Raw genomic sequence first — 13,815 nt, 5'->3', positions numbered from 1 at the left:
CATTTTTATGCTGATGTACCTATTTTCACATATGTTTCAGGTGCTGCTATGTGATGATTGTTGATGCCTGCTACACATAGGATGGACTTGTGCCTTAGCGACTTTAAAACTTGAGAGACAATTATTTGTATTTAGCTGATTTGTAATAAAACAATGAGTTCAACAATTCAATAAAACGAAACTATTTAATCCATGGTTGTGAAACAATGATTCTGTTACGACACTCCCCGACGTTTCCGCCACGATTTGTTGTTTTACGTGGTTGGGGTGTGACATAAAACAAGATACTGGGGAACATCGTGCCTACACTAACCGTTACGAGGAGTGGAGCTTGCTATGCCCTACAATGGTTACGCCTTTGGAAAAGGCAATCGAGAAGTACATTGATGGCCTTCCTGACCTGGTTCAGGATATAGTCACTGGTAACAACCCTGCTACTGTTAGACAAGCTATCGAGATAGCAGCTACCCTAACTGAATCTCAAATCAGGAAAGGGAAACTATTTCGCAAGGGCGACAAAGAACAGACTGCTAAAACCACACAGAAGAAACCCAAGGAAATCAAAGTTGAACCTACCAAGAAATCTAGGAAGTTTAAGGCTTTACAAAACCTTCATGTGGTTATTCGACCCAACCAAGCTGCTCCCAACCAACCAGCACAAACCCCTGCTAAAAACCATACAATGGAACTGCAGCTCTATGCAACCAATGTAACCTTCATCATCATGCCAGTGTACGTTGCCACAAATGCCTAAATTGTGGGCTCGTTGGTCATACAACTAGGGTTTGCCGAGTTACGACTACACAAAATCAAGTTGTTAACAACTCTGCTTAAGGACGTGCTCTTAACACTGGAGTTAACGGGGCTCGTGCCAACAACATTGTAGTTATAAACAACTAGGATTTTGCATTTCGATTTCTTTTGTTATCCAAGACTCATGTACATTTTCCAGTTATTTTGTAATGATATTAGTATTCCCATGTCAAATTAAAAATTGACATGCTTGTTCATATATGTGTAATGTGCGACAATACACCAAAACACGGAGTTCTCATTCCTTATATTGAACAACTCTCGTGATACATCTCATTTGTGCTCGCACATTCTTTACCAAACCTATGAACCCGTCTATCCGTGAAACACGTACAGTCTTATTGGCTAGTGGAAAACACGTGAGACGCACGCATTATTTCAATTATTGAAACAAAGCATCTTTCTTTGACCATGTCCATAATTTATCACTTGGCAAGATAAGCTATGCAACGAGTTAAGTAATTATGGGTGCACACATAATTATGAGATTCGATGCATGGAAACCATAGTGAGTCCTGTTAAGTATGATGACATGAAATCTAGAGTGATTGGATAACGAGACGATTGTAATACAGTAAGAACATGGTGGATACGCCGCTGGTACTTCCTATATATAAGTGTTCTTATTGTATTATCTATCATAGTGTTATCCAAACCACTTAAGGATTTTATGTTATCGCAGACCCATATGTGTTAACTTAAACAAGAAACAAAAGTCATCTATATTCATTTCCGTTTCTGATGTAGTATCCGTCGAGGAAAATGAACTAGCTACTCATTTTCGCTTCTGAAAGAGATATCATTGGGAAATGAATAATCCATTCGAAGTCCACATTCATTTTCGTTTCTAATAAAGTATCCATCGTGGAAAATGAACTATCCGTTCATTTTCGCTTCTGAAGAAATATCCATTTGGAAAATGAATAAATTCATTCCACTTCTGACGAAGTACCCATTGAGGAAAATGAATTATCCATTCATTTTTCACTTCCGAAGAAACATCCATTGGGGAATGAATAATCTATAATCCATTCATTTCTGCTTCTGCTAAAGTATCCATTGAGGAAAATGAATTATCCATTTATTTCGCTTCTAAAGAAATATCCATTGGGAAATGAATAACCCAATTCATTCCGCTTCCGATGAAGTATCCATTGGGGAAAATGAATTATCAATTCATTTTCTCTTCTGAAGAAATATCCATTGGGGAATGAATAATCCAGTCCTGATCCTTTCATTTCCACTTCTGACGAAGTATCCATTGAGGAAAATGAATTATCTATTCATTTTCGCTTCCGAAGAAATATCCATTGGGGAATGAATAATCCAGTCCTGATCCTTTCATTTCCACTTCTGACGAAGTATCCATTGAGGAAAAGTATCCATTGAAGAAAATAAATTATCCATTTATTTTCACTTTTGAAGAAACATCCATTTGGAAGTGAATAACCTATTCATCTTTCATTTCCATTTCTAACGAAGAATCCATTGAAGAAAATGAATAATCCATTCATTTTTGCTTCTGAAGAATATCCACTAGGGAAATGAAACACAAATCTTTATAGAATCTTTCTAACTTAATAGTTAGATTCTTAAGGGGACACTTAAAGTACTACTTTTAAATCCTTGATTGGACTTCTATGAATGCTTTACAAGACACTGAAACAAAGAGCCAAATCCTTACAAGATCTTTCTATCTTATTAGTTAGACTCTTGAAGGATACTCACAGTACTATTGGTTGATTTGGTTTTACCATTAATCAATCCCTCATCGCCACTTTCTGCATTGATCAAGGAAGTATCCACTAGGGGATGAGCATCCTAGATATAACAATCCATTCCCACTTCCTACATAATCAGAGGGAGTGCCCATTAGGGAATGATAAAGTTATGCCTTACGTGGAGATCCATGATGGGTTATTCTATGTAAATAGAGGAAACCCTAGATTCCGCGCAAGACGATAGCTTGACACAATTGATATAAACAAACTCCTACGAATAAATTTCGGGACGAAATTTCCTAAAGTAGGGGAGACTTTGACAACTGTGCTTTCAGTTATCATTATCCAATCGCGAATAATTTCATAAGCAATAAAACCTTGTGTTTTATTTATTGGATTGTGAAATTATCCATAACAATTACACAATATCAATCCTTGTTCAATTACGAACTTTCAAACTCTTTCTGGAAAGTTATACGTAAACTGTTATGTAAACGTAATCAGTTTAACGCAACGTACGCTCTGGAACAGTGACATAAGCCAGACATACCTAGACATCCTTTACATAGCTTAGAAATAAGTTTTGGAGGGTTCGCTATGGCAAAAACAAGTTTATTCGATCACAGGGACTATTTGCGACAAATTGCGAAAGTCTGCTAATTCTCGTAACGACGTACGCTCCGAAACAGTAACATAAGCTAAACATACCCTAAATACCCTTTACATAACTTAGAAATAAGTTTTGAGAGGTTCAGTATGTGAAAATATGCTTATTTGATCACAGGTAGGGCTATAAACAAACTGAACGAACACGAACATGGCCTTGTTCGTGTTCCTTCGTTAAGGAACAAGCTTGTTCATGAACTGTTCATGAACTCTTACCGAACGAGACTTCTTGTTCATGTTCGTTCATTAAGGAAACGAACATGTTCGTGAACTGTTCACGAACACTCACCATATGCTAATGAACTCTAACAAATGTTCATGAACATAAATGAACACAAACGACGTTTATGAACACAATATTCATTTTAGAATAAAATCTGCATTTTCATCACAAACATTACGAAGAATCCACAAAAATACATAAACACTTAACATAATTATCCGAACACAGTCGGCGTGATTATCAAAAACATGAAAAACACAAAATTAAGAGTTTGTCAAGCTTTAACACAAATTAAAATTGAAATAGTGAAATAAAGGATGTTGTGATAGGTATATAAGATAACTAGGGTTTCGAAATTTTAAAAACTAGAAATAATAAAACAAAATACAACATATAAAAACCTTTAAACGAACTAACACAAATAAATATTAACGAGCAAACATAAATGAACTCATTACTGAACGCTCACGAATATAAACGAACACATTACCGAATGTTCACGAACATAAACGAATGAACGCAACCTCTGTTCATGTTCGTTCGTTTAACTTAACGAACTAAATTTCTTGTTCGTGTTCGTTCATCTACTAAACGAACAAACATAAACGAACTTCCCGCCGAACAGTTCACGAACTGTTCGCTGAACGTTCGGTTCGTTTACAACCCAAATTACAGGGACTAAAAGCGTCAAAACTGTGAAAGTATGAAAATTCGCGTATATTCTGCTTTCAGACCATATCCGCACATCCAAAAAAATTTTAGTGATAGGAACGCAAAAATTTCATTCGTTGCGGAATTTCGGTCGTTTTCGCGTTTGTTACAATTTTCGTCGTAATTAACCGAAAAACGCAACCATACAGCCAAACGAACCGACATCCATGACATTTTTTAGCATAATTCAAGTTAAATATACTTTAACTTCCTTATAGAGCTTAAAAATGGGGTTAACGGGTGTTAGAAGTGCCAAAATGCGACGAATCAAGTTCAGGGGCCAAAGCTGTCAGAAACAAAACTTTAGCCCCTTTTGAGGGCTTGCGGACCGTATACAGCAGACCCATGCGGTCCATAAACCAGCTCCCAGCAGCCTGTTTTGATCAGCCATGGTTTTTTTATGTGTGTTGGCCATGTTTGGGTGTTTCCCAAGCATTAAACCTGATTCCTACACCTGTAATCATCCTATAAATCCTTGGAGAACACTCCAAACACTTGGCATGATCTTGTGGTTCATGAATTACTATAAATAGCATGTTCCATTCAATCACCAACTTGCTCATTTCCTTCTTTTTCCCATCTATGCTCTAAGTTGGAGTTGCTACCACTTGTGGATCCCTCCCATCTGAGCTTTCTTCATCCTAGAACACAAGTGCCACTTGATTTCTTGATTCCCCGAGCTTTGTTAATTCGCTTGATTCAAGGATGCTTTTGCAATCCCAAGTGAGTACATAGTCCCCTCCTTTATGGTTTTCAAATATTTTGGGGTGAAACACATGTGCTTACTGTTACTTTCATGCTTTTCATGACAAGTACATGCTATGTTCATCTAATACACATATAGTACATGATTTCAATTATGTTTTGCTTCGTATGTTGACTTAGCATGCTTACCACATTAATTTCAAGGATACTTTTGCCGCATATGTTGACTTAGCATATGAGCACATTGATTTACATTACTTTTGCGGCATATGTTGACTTAGCATGTGAGCACATTGATTTAAATTGCATTTTGCTTCGTATGTTGACTTAGCATGCCTTGCACATTGATTTCAAGGTTACTTTTGCTACACATTTTGACTTAGCTTATCTAGCACATTGATTTCATGGACATTATACTTCGTATGTTGACTTAGCATACTTAGTACATGGCTTTAAAGACATTTTACATGACATGCTTACATTGATTACGACATTTGGTATGTTTAATGAGACAAGATACATTCATTAACATTGATTACGCCGATCGGTCGTATGTAATGGTACCATAGGACTTGACAAATCCCGTTCCCGCTTCATAGGTTTGTTTGGAAGTGACATTTTAATGAATGACAGAATCCGATGATATTTTGATAAACCTTTGACTTGATAAGGGTTTATCCGACAGTCGCAAGGCTTGAGTGTATTCGGATAACAAACCTGAAAACTGTTATTAACAATAAAAACAATGGTTTTCAAAACATAACTTTTGACTTAAACTTTTGTTTATTCAAAGACATTGTTTTGTACATGACACTTGGTTACACAAGACATGACATTATTACATGTGGTTTGAGTAAAGACTTTTTACTTGCCATACAAGACATTGGTTATTACTCGACATTTGTTATACAAGACATGGTTTATACTTGACATTTGACATGGTTTATACATGACATTTTTAGACAAGACATGACATTTTTATACAAGACATGACATCTTTTACACAAGACATGATATTTTATTTCAAGACATGACACATTTTACACAATTTACTATCATTTGGTTATTTATTTAACCATGCAATATTTCTTTTAAATCATTTGATTTTCACATTGATTTTCATATGATTTTACAAAAGAGAAACATTTTTACCAAGGTTCATGGCTACTTTTTAGATAAACAATTCTTTTAACAAATCAAAGCCATGAATTCTCAACAACAAAACCTATGTTACTCACAGGCATTTTTATGCTAACGTACCTATTTTCACATGTGTTTCAGGTGCTTATGTTTGACTTTGAGCATGCTTCACATTGGGCGGACTTAAGCCTTAGTGACTTTAAAACCTACAAGACAATTGTTGTGTATTAACTGTATTCTCCAAAACAAAGAAAACTATTAACTCAATAAGACAAAACTTTATGAGCCATGTGTTATGAAACAATTTATAACGTGACTCCCCAATGTTTTCCGTCACGTGTTGTTGTATTACGCGATTTGGGTGTTACAGATTGGTATCAGAGCCATGGTTATAGAGAATTAGGTTATTAGTAATGCTTTTGACCTAGACTATAACCTTTCTAGGACCCTAACACAAGTTATCTTGTGTTTAAAACAAATATCATCACCTATCCTTAGATGATTACTAAAACAAATCCACAATTCACAAATTCATTTTGAAAATTTATCCTGTTCTAGCTTTATGATTTTCTTTCTAGTCTTTGTGCTTGCACTTGCGTTCATATATCCCCTTAAATCCGTATGCGAAGTAAAAGACTTTGTGCTTCCAGACAATATCACTGAACACATGAACACATCAGTGTCCATCTGTGTAACATCCTGTTTTGTGAACCAATAAAATTATATTTAAAATTTATAATTTATATATTGTTGAACGACTAAGTAACGAGTAAAATAGTTAGTTGAAATATTTAGTTGAAATATGAGACATCTGTACAAGCCCTGGCTATTATAAGAGACCGTTTAATATTAATAATTAAATATATTATTTTATTTTACTCCGTTTTTAATGAAACTTAGGTTAAAACGTAGATAAAAATATGCTCGTTCTAATGACATATTCGTCGTTTTATAAAACGTCATATTTTAAAAGATATACAAGAAAAACGAGTGAAGCAGCTGAATTAATATAACTAAGCTAGCTAGCTAGCACGTCAAGCTAGCTAGCAAGCACGTCAATGTCCCACATCGCCCATAAAGGAATTGAGGTGCCTGCTTGCTTCACATATATATAGGAGCTAAATTGTAGGATTTTAGATACACCAAAATTTTAACGGGAACGCTCTAGTATTGAGAATCCCGCGTATACGATACCCCGTTGGGTGTTGTTAGTAGTCGTTTTTGGAGCACGAGTAGGAGCAGGAGTAGGGAAACTCTACATCAACGTGCCGTAGATAGTCTTGAGGTATACTCTCGTTTAAGTTTATGTTTAGTTATTTATTATTTATTTTTAGTAGTTAATATTAGTTTTATTATTAGTAATAATATATTAGTAGTAGTAGTAGTGTTAGTATTATTTTTAGGTACTAGGGTTATTGTCAGGGGCGGGTATTGGGTAGCCTAGCCTTAGTTAGGCATGGACTGATAAACCATGCTTAAACAAGGTAGGGTTAACCAACATCCAACCATGATAATGACTAGTTAGGTGTACCATTACCTAACTTAGGATTATGTAAATTGTGTCAGTACCTTGAGATAGTACCTGATCATACTAGCAATTGTATCAACGGTTAGCTACTAACAAGAGGTGAGTTTTATGAATGCTTTTCAAATGTGAACATGCTTGTCCTAAACTATAAATAATATGGCATGACTGTTGTACGCATGTATATAACCTGAGCATGACATACACATGATATTTGTGGTCCCTTATACGTGCCGCTACGGCAGGATTTGTCGGTACTACACCTGTGGTGTAGTGGGCATTAACTGTATGGTTATGTAAGTTACGTGGTAACGTTGGGTTATGATAACATGGGCGTGTACAAGTCATGATTAAATAATGTGAATTGTAAATTGTGTATATTCATAAACTCACCAGTGTAATATCTGACGTCTTTTAAGCATGTGTCACAGGAAATGATGGTTAGTCTTGGGCGGGTTGTTTATCTCGGATAGGCGTGACTAGTGAAATAAAGTATCTCAAACTTTCTTATCTGGTGGAAATTTTTGCGTGATCAGCTAATAGTAGTTTGACCAAACTTTGTACCTTTAAGTTTCCAACTTTTGTACATTACCGTTTGTATCAATAACGTAAGTGTTTACTGGTAAGTTGGTATCAATTGTCTATGGTGCATCCTTATCTGGGTGTGGTGTCACAGTTGGTATCAGAGCCAAAGGTTTTAGCGAATTAGGTATTTGGTATGGATACCTAGGCTTCAACCTAAGAGAACACGCCAGCTTATGTAAGTTTTAGGATGCTCTGGCTGACTTTGAAATACGAATAATAGATAAATCCGGGTATGAACTTACTAAGGATATAGAGTCATTAGAAAATACCCATAGTAATAATTACAACCTATAAATCCTCATTTCGTTACCACTTTGTACACACTGCCCTTAACAATAATTACTCGTAAATCTTGTCTTCTTTACTCGTTAGGAGAAAATAATAGTAATAATAATAATAATAAAATCTAAAAGATAAAATGTAATACGTATATGTTGTATACATGAAGTGCATATATATAATGATACTTGTGTATTATTTGAGTAAGTAATATTTCTTCTCAATCAAGTATCATAGAGTAAAAAAAAAAAGGCGGCCAATAGCGTAGTTCATTGTTAATATAAATAGATGCCAACCTCCTTCATACAAATCATACACAACCTTCTCTCGCACATAAAGCACATGAGCAGGTTAGTAGTATGTTTAGATAAACATTAATTCTTTTAAGTTTCAATATTAAAAATCTTTACTATGATTAATTAATTTATAAATTTAATTATAGTAAAATGTTCATAGTAGAGTTATATTTTCAACATGTTGCATTTGAAAAATATTGTATTATGTGAATTAATTATTCTAAGTGTTCATTAATAAATAGAATATTGAAGTAGTATTTTTCATGAAAAATATAGAAAATGTCGGCAGAACCTTCGGTTAACAACAATCGTCAACCTAACCAATCAGTAAATCCTGTTCGTCATAGCGAACCTGTAAACTTAGGAGATGACATGATCGATCGGATTGCCGTCCGAGTTGCGCAAATCCTTGCCAACGCACAGGGACGCGAACGTCAGAATACAGAACGATCAGGGCAATCTGAGGGAAGCACTGCACCTACACCTACACCAACTCCACGAGATGAACCTCGCCCGGAAAAGAAGGTAGATGATACGAAAGTATCTAAAGCTATAGAAACATAAATCTCTAGAGAATGTAATTACAAGACTTTCGTTTCATGTAATCCTCCTTCATTCGACGGGAAGAAAGGTGCTATTGAGGCACATGAATGGCTAAGTGAGGTAGAAGCCATTCTAGACGTCAGTGATTGCCATGAAAGAAATAAAGTTAGGTTTGCTGTTCATTTGTTTAAATCCGAAGCCTTATTTTTGTGGAGGATACAAAAGCAAACTAGAGGTGATGATCTGGCACATCGCCTAAGTTGGAAGGAGTTTTCAGAACTGATTACAAATTACTTCTGTCCACCAAGCGAAACTGACAGAATAGAAAAGGAATTTTTGCATCTTGAACTCGGGAATAAGACATACCGGGAATATGTCACCAAATTCAATGAAATGTCTCGAATAGTGTCTTACTTGGTGAACCCTGAAGAAAATCGTATTCGAAGATTCCTGTGGGGACTCCCCACAGAATATCGCACGTTTATCAAGTCTACCAAACCAACTACCTATCATGATGTGGTAGAGGCTGGGGCAACTATCGCCACTAAGAAACAAAAGAAAACCCCAGAAACTATCCCGAAAAGGAAATGGGAAAACTACCAAGAACAAAAGAAACCCAATTACAGAGATTTCAAGAGGCAACGAGGACCCCCACCTAGGTGCCCAACTTGTGGAAAAGGACATTCCGGTCCATGTAACCAGTTAGTCTGTAGAAACTGTAAGAAACCTGGACACAACTATCGTGATTGTAGAGAGCCACGTAAGTGTTTTAAATGTGGAGAGACGGGCCACTATAGTGATTGCTGTCCTAAGAGGAATGAGGAACCTAATAAAGCAAGAGGGAGAGCTTTTGTTCTGAATACTGAAGAGGCTCGTAGGAACCCTGATGTCATAACAGGTACATTTCTCCTTAACAACTTTTATGCTAAAATAAAATTTGATACTGGTGCTGATAGAAGTTTTATATCTGAGCACTTTAGAGTTTTGATTAATCAGACTCCTTGTAAGCTAGATAAGCCATTTATAGTAGAACTAGCAGATGGGAGGGAAGAAGAAATTGTGAGTGTGGTAAAGGATTGTACCATCCAGATTAGTAAGACCCCAATATCCATAGACTTACTACCACTGAAACTTGGAGAGTTCGACGTAGTAATAGGAATGGATTGGTTATCTAGTCACCAAGCTCAAATATTGTGTGATAAGAAGCAAATTCAAATTAAGGACCCAAAAGGGGGAACTGTAACAATTGATGGGGAAAGACCTAGTAAACCCATAAGTTTTATTTCCATGATAAAAGTATCCAAGTATATTCAAAAGGGTCATTTAGCTTACCTAGTATATGCACTAGAGGCAAAGGAAGAAAAGAAACTAGAAGAGGTAGCAGTAGTGGCTGAATTCCCTGAAGTATTCCCTGAAGATCTTCCCGGATTACCACCTGACAGACAAATTGAGTTTAGAATCGACTTGATCCCAGGAGCAACCCCTATTGTCAAAGCCCCGTACTGCCTTGCCCCGACTAAAATGAAAGAGTTGAGAAACCAACTCCATGAGTTACTGGACAAAGGATTCATACGTCCTAGCACGTCACCATGGGGAGCGCCGATTCTCTTTGTCAAGAAGAAAGATGGCTCAATGAGGATGTGTATTGATTATAGAGACCTGAATAAGATTACTATAAAGAATCGATACCCACTCCCAAGAATCGATGATCTTTTTGATCAATTACAAGGCGCAAGCTACTTCTCGAAGATAGACCTAAGATCTGGGTATCATCAATTAAAGGTTAGAGAAGAAGATATACCCAAGACTGCCTTTAGGACAAGGTATGGTCAGTACAAGTTCCTAGTGATGCCTTTCGGCCTCACTAATGCACCAGCTGCCTTCATGGACCTTATGAACCAAGTCTGCAAACCATACTTGGATCAATTTGTAATCGTCTTCATAGATGATATCCTAATCTACTCTAAGAGTAGAGAAACACACGAGGGTCATCTCCGTGCTATTCTTACGTTACTAAAAGAAGAAAAACTTTATGCCAAGTTCAGTAAGTGTGAATTCTGGACTAGGGAAGTCCAATTTTTAGGGCATGTTGTTAATGCAAAAGGCATACAAGTGGACCCTACAAAGATTGAAGTAGTTAAGAATTGGGAGGCACCAAGAAATCCCACAGAAATTCGACGTTTCCTAGGGCTAGCAGGGTATTATAAAAGGTTCATTCAAGATTTCTCTAAGATAGCGATGCCTCTAACGACACTGACTCAGAAAAATACCCCATTTGTCTGGGGCAGCCAACAAGAAGAAGCTTTTAATCTTTTGAAAACAAAGTTATCCAGTGCCCCAGTACTTGCATTTCCCGAGGGTACCGAAGATTTTGTAGTATATTGTGATGCTTCTCATTATGGACTAGGGTGTGTGTTGATGCAAAGAGGCAAAGTTATCGCCTATGCATCTCGACAGTTAAAGATACATGAAAGAAATTACACCACCCATGATCTAGAACTCGGAGCAGTAGTATTTGCCCTCAAGAGATGGAGGCATTACTTATATGGAACTAAGTGTGTGATCTACACTGATCACCAAAACCTAAAGTATATATTTGTGCAAAAGATGTTGAACATGAGACAGAGGAGATGGATGGAGTTATTGAATGACTATGATTGTGAAATTCGTTACCATCCAGGAAAAGCTAATGTAGTAGCAGATGCCCTTAGTCGGAAGGACAAAGTTAAACCTTTAAGAATACATGCATCTAGAATTGAAGTGAAAATAGGTTTACTAGAAAGAATTAAGGATGCACAGACACATGCCCTGAAAGTTGAGCAGATTAACAAAGAAAGGATGGTGGGAAAACAAGAACTACTTGTTAAAGGAGAAGATGGAATACTAAGACTCCACAATAGGATTTGGATACCTACTGTGAGAGGACTCAGGGATATGGTGATGGAAGAAGCACATAGATCAAAGTATACAATGCATCCTGGCAGTACGAAGATGTACAAGAATATTCGAGATGAATATTGGTGGCCAGGGATGAAGCAATCAATCAATGAATATGTGGAAAAATGCATGACGTGTTCACAGGTCAAAACAGAACATCAGAAGCCTGCAGGATGTTTAATCCAACCCGAGATCCCTGAATGGAAATGGGAGATGATAACCATGGATTTCATTACTAAACTTCCACGAACTAAGAATGGTCACGATACTATTTGGGTTATAGTAGATCGTTTAACTAAGTCTGCTCATTTCTTGCCAATACGAGAAGATTATAAAATGGATAAATTAGCAAGAATTTATGTCAAAGAAATTGTCACCCGTCATGGAGTACCTATCTCCATTATATCAGATAGAGATAGCCGTTTTACGTCCAGCTTTTGGCAAAGCTACCAAAAGGAATTGGGAACAAAAGTAAATTTAAGTACGGCGTATCACCCATAGACAGATGGCCAAAGTGAAAGAACCATACAAACACTGGAAGACATGCTTAGGGCATGTGTGATAGACTTTGGAGGAAACTGGGATAAGCATTTACCTCTAATAGAGTTTGCATACAATAACAGTTATCACACAAGCATCAAGGCGGCTCCGTTTGAAGCACTATATGGAAGGAAGTGTCGTACCCCAGTTTGTTGGACTGAGATTGGTAGAAATCCATTAGCTGGACCCGAAAATATTGAAGAAACTACCAATAAAATCATACAAATCCGAGAAAGAATGAAGACTGCTAGAGATAGACAGAAAAGTTATGCCGACAGACGAAGAAGACCCTTAGAATTTCAAGTTGGCGATAAGGTATTACTTAAGGTCTCGCCTTGGAAAGGTATCATTCGTTTCAGGAAGAAAGGAAAACTAAGTCCGCGCGATATTGGACCATTTGAGATAATCGAAAGAGTTGGTCCTGTAGCATATAGGTTAAAATTGCCAACAGAATTACAAGGAATTCATGACACGTTTCACGTGTCAAATTTAAGAAAGTGTCTAGCGGACGAGTCACTTAAGATACCCTGGCAGGAGATCCAGATCAATGACAAGTTGAACTTCACAGAGCGCCCCATTTAGATCATAGATCGACGCATAAAGAAATTAAGAAACATGGAGTTTCCTCTAGTACGAGTCAAATGGGATGCAAAGAGAGGACCTGAAGAGACATGGGAAAAAGAAGAGGAGATGAAACAAAAATATCCACATCTCTTTGCTTAAATTTCGCGGACGAAATTTCTATAAGGTGGGGAGAGTTGTAACATCCTGTTTCGTGAACCAATAAAATTATATTTAAAATTTGTAATTTATATATTGTTGAACGACTAAGTAACGAGTAAAATAGTTAGTTGAAATATTTAGTTGAAATATGAGACATCTGTACAAGCCCTGGCTATTATAAGAGACCGTTTAATATTAATAATTAAATATATTATTTTATTTTACTCCGTTTTTAATGAAACTTAGGTTAAAACGTAGATAAAAATATGCTCGTTCTAATGACATATTCGTCGTTTTATAAAACGTCATATTTTAAAAGTTATACAAGAAAAACGAGTGAAGCAGCTGAATTAATATAACTAAGCTAGCTAGCACGTCAAGCTAGCTAGAAAGCACGTCAATGTCCCA

At 36.6% G+C, this 13,815-nt stretch overlaps 1 pseudogene; it reads left to right on the top strand.

Annotated features, from left to right (window-relative positions):
• The first annotated feature begins 346 nt into the window (after positions 1-346).
• On the top strand, positions 347-13,407 carry LOC110881033 (annotated as a pseudogene).
• Positions 13,408-13,815: the final 408 nt, after the last annotated feature.

This window comes from Helianthus annuus, chromosome 10 (genome assembly GCF_002127325.2).
Source record: "Helianthus annuus cultivar XRQ/B chromosome 10, HanXRQr2.0-SUNRISE, whole genome shotgun sequence".
NCBI classification, from domain to species: domain Eukaryota; kingdom Viridiplantae; phylum Streptophyta; class Magnoliopsida; order Asterales; family Asteraceae; genus Helianthus; species Helianthus annuus.
The sequence above is the reverse complement of the archived record's forward strand: the minus strand, read 5'-3'. Positions and strand labels throughout refer to the sequence as shown.